The 5,890-nt window shown below is 37.9% G+C and overlaps 1 long non-coding RNA gene across 1 annotated transcript; it reads right to left on the reverse strand.

Annotated features, from left to right (window-relative positions):
* Positions 1–315: 315 nt before the first annotated feature.
* On the reverse strand, positions 316–5,540 carry LOC121875130. The gene is made up of 5 exons (XR_006090551.1): positions 5,142–5,540; positions 2,857–3,007; positions 1,700–1,753; positions 929–1,012; positions 316–434 (listed from the first exon to the last, which is right to left on the reverse strand). It is a non-coding gene; the product is annotated as an uncharacterized LOC121875130 (long non-coding RNA).
* Between the last annotated feature and the right edge of the window lie 350 nt (positions 5,541–5,890).

The following is a 5,890-nucleotide window of genomic DNA, read 5'->3' on the forward strand; positions in this document are numbered from 1 at the left end:
ACTAATACCCATGTAGTGACATATTGGGTATGCAAAATCAAAACTAAAAAGATGACCACAGGACTGTACCTACAGATGGCATTGTAATATCTCCTTTCAGTGTAGTTATTACAAGGTGTACATCATCAAAAATGCATCTTTATGATGGTGTTAGACAATGACACCTCGGACGAAGGATTTTGGCAACCTCATAAACAACAGGTGTCGGTGTTCATTTAGAAATTCATCGGCCATGTCGGTAAAAATACGTTTTTGATTTGGTATACAGTACATCTATTATTTTGAAAGAAATGAATACATAGCACATGAGAGTAAAGTACAGTAGGGATTTTACTTACGGAATGTTGACAATCTGGACACTGCACACCAAGTGTTGACGGAATGTTGACAATCTAGACACTGCACACCAAGTGTTGAATGGAAGTCAGTTTTGCCTAAAATTTAGTAAAAGTAATCCTTGTAAAATTATAATAAAAATTATAAATTTATGTACAACACACAATGTAAATTAACTTAGTTGTATAAAAACCTAAAGACTGAAATCCAATGGTCTTATTTAAAGTAACATTTTGAAATAAAGTCATTTGATATTTGACCTAAAGTACAGTGGGTGTTGGTAGATCTTGCAAAACTGTTCTGGGGCCCAAACTTCAGCCTGGGACAGATGTGAGAAGGTGTAAACCTAGCAAATATCACACCCCTACCTACCCAAAAGGCTAGTAAATTGACAAGTGGTGGAAGTATTGAATATTAAACAGACTTGGTCACTTGGATAAAATTAGAAATGCCCCTATACTGAACTGTATAGTACCGTCAAAATTATTCACAAAGTACAAGACTTCCATTATTAGATCAAACTTAATCTTGTGTATGACCAAAACCTGACATAAGATAGACAAAATCATTAAGGTCTAGTGTAATAACTAACCTTAAGGAGTCCATTATAAACGTTGCGTTAGGAAATGCTTGATAGATAATGTGAAATCGTGATGATGCCTCCATCACAATGTATCTGCAGAGAAGAATTAATGTTAGCATAGTGGTAATGTGCTTCTCGTTCTGTGAGAAAATTGTTATCTAGCGTGACGTTCCCAACCATTGCAAGTTCTGATTTCCTCTTGCACTAGTACCAGATAATGGTTTTAATTGATAACATAGGACTACCAGATAATGTCTAGTAAACTATTAAGTACCTAGACAGCACGGGTATAACCCAAGGAACAATAAGGCAATTAGACAAGTTCTTTTGTAATCTTACTGTATCAAACTTCTGGACTATTATTGCAAACTGACATATGTAGTGTATAATAAAAATAAAAAACTATATACATTTCCTTTTACTTTTAAATATTTCCTGTCTACAAAACTTAATATACTGTGAACTATATGGTCTCAAAACATGAAGATACCATTAATTGGAAGTGAGTGTATATGTAAATATCTAATTTTTCGATACTATCCATCTATAAAAAGCTAAAATACTACATTGCTGGTCTTGGTAAATTACAAGTTACTGTACCTTGTATTATAAATTGGTCTGAAAACGAAGAGTTTATGAAGTGGTGATCATGCAACACTGCAGTAGCCCTCCTCCTTTATCCGGGCTGGGGACCGGCATGTTCAGTTGAACAAGGCGGAGTTACTACTGTGTATTTACTTTTAATTATGGTGCTGTTATTATTACAAAAATAAGTTTTACCTTTACCACCTCCAGGAAGCACCTTGTTGTGGGTCCACAGTCGGCCACACAAATCTGGAATACAAAAAGTTTTAGACAATGTTCATGAATTCCTTATATATACACATTACATATTGTCACAAGTACTCTACCTGTTTGGTGTGGTGCTTGTCCTGCCAGACGTTCGCCACAACCAGCCATTCACCAGAGACAGCCAACATTCCACCTGAGCCAACCAGCCGTTCACCTCAAACAGCCACACAATATGAAAGATTTAAAAAGACCCTTAGGGTGTGTGGATGGGAGGACCTCCCATCCACACACACTCACTTCCATGCAGACACCTTCCCTCCCACCCATACACCTATCCTCCCACCCAACAATACCTCCCACCCACCTAACTCTCTCACCCAGTCCACCCTCCCACCCACATATGTGAGAAGCGTGTTATCCAGTATGACACTACCAAAATGACAGGTTTTCTCCAGTACTAACACTGGACAATGTCATAACAGAGTACAGTACTAACAAAGAACGGACCAACTGCCTGAATGACTAGTAAAGTGATGTCTTCATTAGCCGGAACAATTGGTGCAGAACACTTCTGGGAACGAGATGACTCTCAAGGATGGAAAAAAAATTCCTCATCCCAGGAATTTTCTGAGTAACGTAAAGATATTCTTGGGAGTTCAAGAAATTGTGCATTACATCATCTTTCAAACCCGGAAAAACTTCCCCTTTCCCGGAATTTTCCGAGTACCGGGAAAATTTTCTTGCAATTTTCCAGAAAATGTGCCCCTCAAAAAATCGTTCCCACGAAAATTTAAATTCCGGCTATCGCAGAGTTCCAGGTTTGAGGGATTCCGGTTAACGGAGATATTACTGCACGCTGATAAGTGGTGAAATTATAACTTAAATTACTTAAAATTAAACTCTAGGATTCTTATACAGTATTAAATATACATAATTAAAGATAACATAAGCTAAACACTTCATTTTTATGATCTAATATCCAAGAAGGGGAATACCATAACATAACACATCTATCAAAGCAGTTAGAATATACCCTCAAGTATATACAGGTACTGTACGGTACTGTACTCAATTTGCATTCATTACTTTTTCATTTCTTTTTGGCAAGAACAATTTGTTTTAGGAAGGTATTATACTATACTTACATTTAAATACAAGACCAGTACCACTGAAGACCCTACTGCAGCGTGCAGAAGGTTCTTGTTGGGTCTCTTCATGACGCTGAGTGGTGATTGTTACAGCAGTACAAGGGTCACTGCTGCTCTCTGTTGTCTGGTGATTCACATGACGTTGATACTGATAAGAAAGTGAAAGTAAAAAAAATCACAGTATTTGATAATTGGTAAAGTCATCATCATGGCCTTTTCCTTGATGAGGTCTGTGGTATCAAGCAGTTCTTGTAAACAGACAAAATATACCCACAAAACCAAAACTACTGAACCTAATTTACAACAATTTAGTCAAGTGTTGGTTGGTTAAATTTCCACAGATCTTTAAAAGCGCAGAGCTAAGACCCTCAAAGGTAAACATATATCATACAGCAGAACTACTCACCGTCAAGACCCTCAAGGTATAATATAGTGTATGTTCCTTCGTCAGAAGCCAAGATCATAAATATTTTAATATAGTTTCCGAGCAGGATTTTAGACGACCTACACCTGACTGAATAGTGTCACCAGAGCTTATATATAGGTACTGTACAATTTAGTTGGGATATATTTTTGGCCTTCACATTTTATGGTGGTCCAGTATAAATGAAACTTGGAGATATAACATATAGTACTTTGGTGGTACTCAACACAATCGGTTCAGTGCAGGATTTAGACGTGTGGAGGCCCATGGGCAGCCTCTTTGTGGAGGCCCCCCCTCATTATAACTACCCAAGAGGGTGGGGTGGCGAATAAAGCGAGCCTAAACATCTGAGAGTTCCGGGGGGCACTGTAAGCCCCCGGGGAAAATATTGAAATTTGAACACTTCTTTGGAGAATTTTGAAGCCATATGCAATTATAGTGAGGAAATTAGAATACTGAGATGGAATAGATAAACATGAATTTTAAAGAATGAAAATAAAAATAATCCAAATGAATAAACAAATAAATAAAATATTGTAATATGTGGAGGCCCCCAGATTGTGGAGGCCTCTGGGCAGCTGCCCACTTTGCCCACTCCTGAATCCGGACCTGGTTATACTGTAAGTACTTAATTAGTTAAACCTCTTAAATTTCAGTTCTGAGAGAAAAGTATATTTTGGTCAAAAAATTTGTAAGGCATTAGACTTAATATTTTGGCGATTTTGGCCAAAAATTAGATTTCGTTGAAATTCGCATTATAGGTACTCCAGAGCATGTTGCTTTCGAATATATGGTTTACGATTCGCTTGCTGGGTAATTAGTGGTTGTAATGAGGCTTGGAAAATTTAATGATATTTTGCAATGCTAATTACTCGCCAATTATGGGTTTCTGAGGTGTGATTTTGGTGTTATACTGTAAGTACTTAATTAGTTAAACCTCTTAAATTTCAGTTCTGAGAGAAAAGTATATCTTGGTCGAAAAATTTGTAAGGCTTAATATTTTGGCGATTTGGGCCAAAAATTACATTTCGTCGAAATTCGCATTATAGGTACTCCAGAGCATGCTGCTTTCGAATATATGGTTTACGATTCAATTGCAGGGTTATTAGTGGTTGTAATGAGGCTTGGAATTTTTAATGACATTTTTCAATGCTAATTACTCGCCAATTATGGGTTTCTGAGGTGTGATTTTGGTGTTAGTGTGTTATACTCAGTGCCGGATTTAGACCTGTGGAGGCCCATGGGCAGCCTCTTTGTGGAGGACCCCCTCATTATGACTACCCAAGAGGGTGGGGTGGCGAATGAAGCGAGCCTAAACATCTGGGAGTTCCGGGGGGCACTGTAAGTCCCCAGGAAAATGTTGAAATTTGAACACTTCTTTGGAGAATTTTGAAGCCATATGCAATTATAGTGAGGAAATTAGAATACTGAGAAGGAATAGATAAACATGAATTTTAAAGAATTAAAATAAAAATAATCCAAATGAATAAACAAATAAATAAAATATTTTCATATGTGGAGGCCCCCAGATTGTGGAGGCCCTGGGCAGCTGCCCACTTTGCCCACTCCTGAATCCGGCCCTGCATCGGTTGTCCAGTAACAGTTAGTAACACGGTTTAAATCTATTATAATACCTTTGTTATTTGCTTTTACCAGGGTATGCTATTGAACCAGCACATAGACTACTCCCTTATAATTATCAGATTGCAAGCATAAGTAACTTTCAGAGTTTTGATATAGTAACAGTGTTGAATTTATTAACTGTGGTGGAGTAGGGCCTCGTTTGTCTATTTCACATATTACCATAGGGTTTGCAGTTTTCACTAATACTGTATAAGCGTAAACCATCATTCCTGACCTGCACTCTTGTCCAATATCCAGCCCCACAGAGTTCTTCTCCCCATTATAATCATCAGGATGGTGTTGTCCACCATCTTGCATAATGAGCCACTGCATCTGAAACACATTGGTATGATTAATATGTTTGCTTACATCTGAAATATTAACTATCACTGATACCGCAAACAGTAATGAGTATACAGTATATAGATTATTGAGATGGTGGAGATGGAGAGACCCAGAGGTGGTTGGGTGTTGGGTGGTAGTAAGGGGAGCTTGTTTGTGTATAGACGCCTGACGCAGCAAAGGCGGCCAGCCAGGGCTGGGCATGTGACGCCGGGCAGGGCACTGGCACTGTAGCTATCACCATCATAGAGTCAACACCTAACCTGTTTCTCTTGAGACTTTCAACACGTAAGTTTAAATGGAAATGACAATGAATGGAACCTAATAGAACCTGACCTAACAAACCCATAGGTTGGGTATGTTAGGTCAGGTTCTATTAGGTTCCATTCATTGTCATTTCCATTTTTGTGTTTAATATTATATTAGTGTGTAGAAAGTTTTTCAACCGATTAGGACAATTCCTTTTGGTGGTCACCCTCTTCTACACCTTTACCAAAAAATAATCCTATTGACAATATCTGGGTAATAACCAAACCTAATCTTCTTCACGGTATATTAAACAGAAAGAACTTATTACGATATGGTCAGTGCCGTGGGAAAAGGATATCCTCGTCAGAAGATACCAATAATGATGGATTGTTG

Source organism: Homarus americanus, unplaced genomic scaffold, assembly GCF_018991925.1.
Source record: "Homarus americanus isolate GMGI-L3 unplaced genomic scaffold, GMGI_Hamer_2.0 scaffold39687, whole genome shotgun sequence".
In the NCBI taxonomy this organism is placed as follows: domain Eukaryota; kingdom Metazoa; phylum Arthropoda; class Malacostraca; order Decapoda; family Nephropidae; genus Homarus; species Homarus americanus.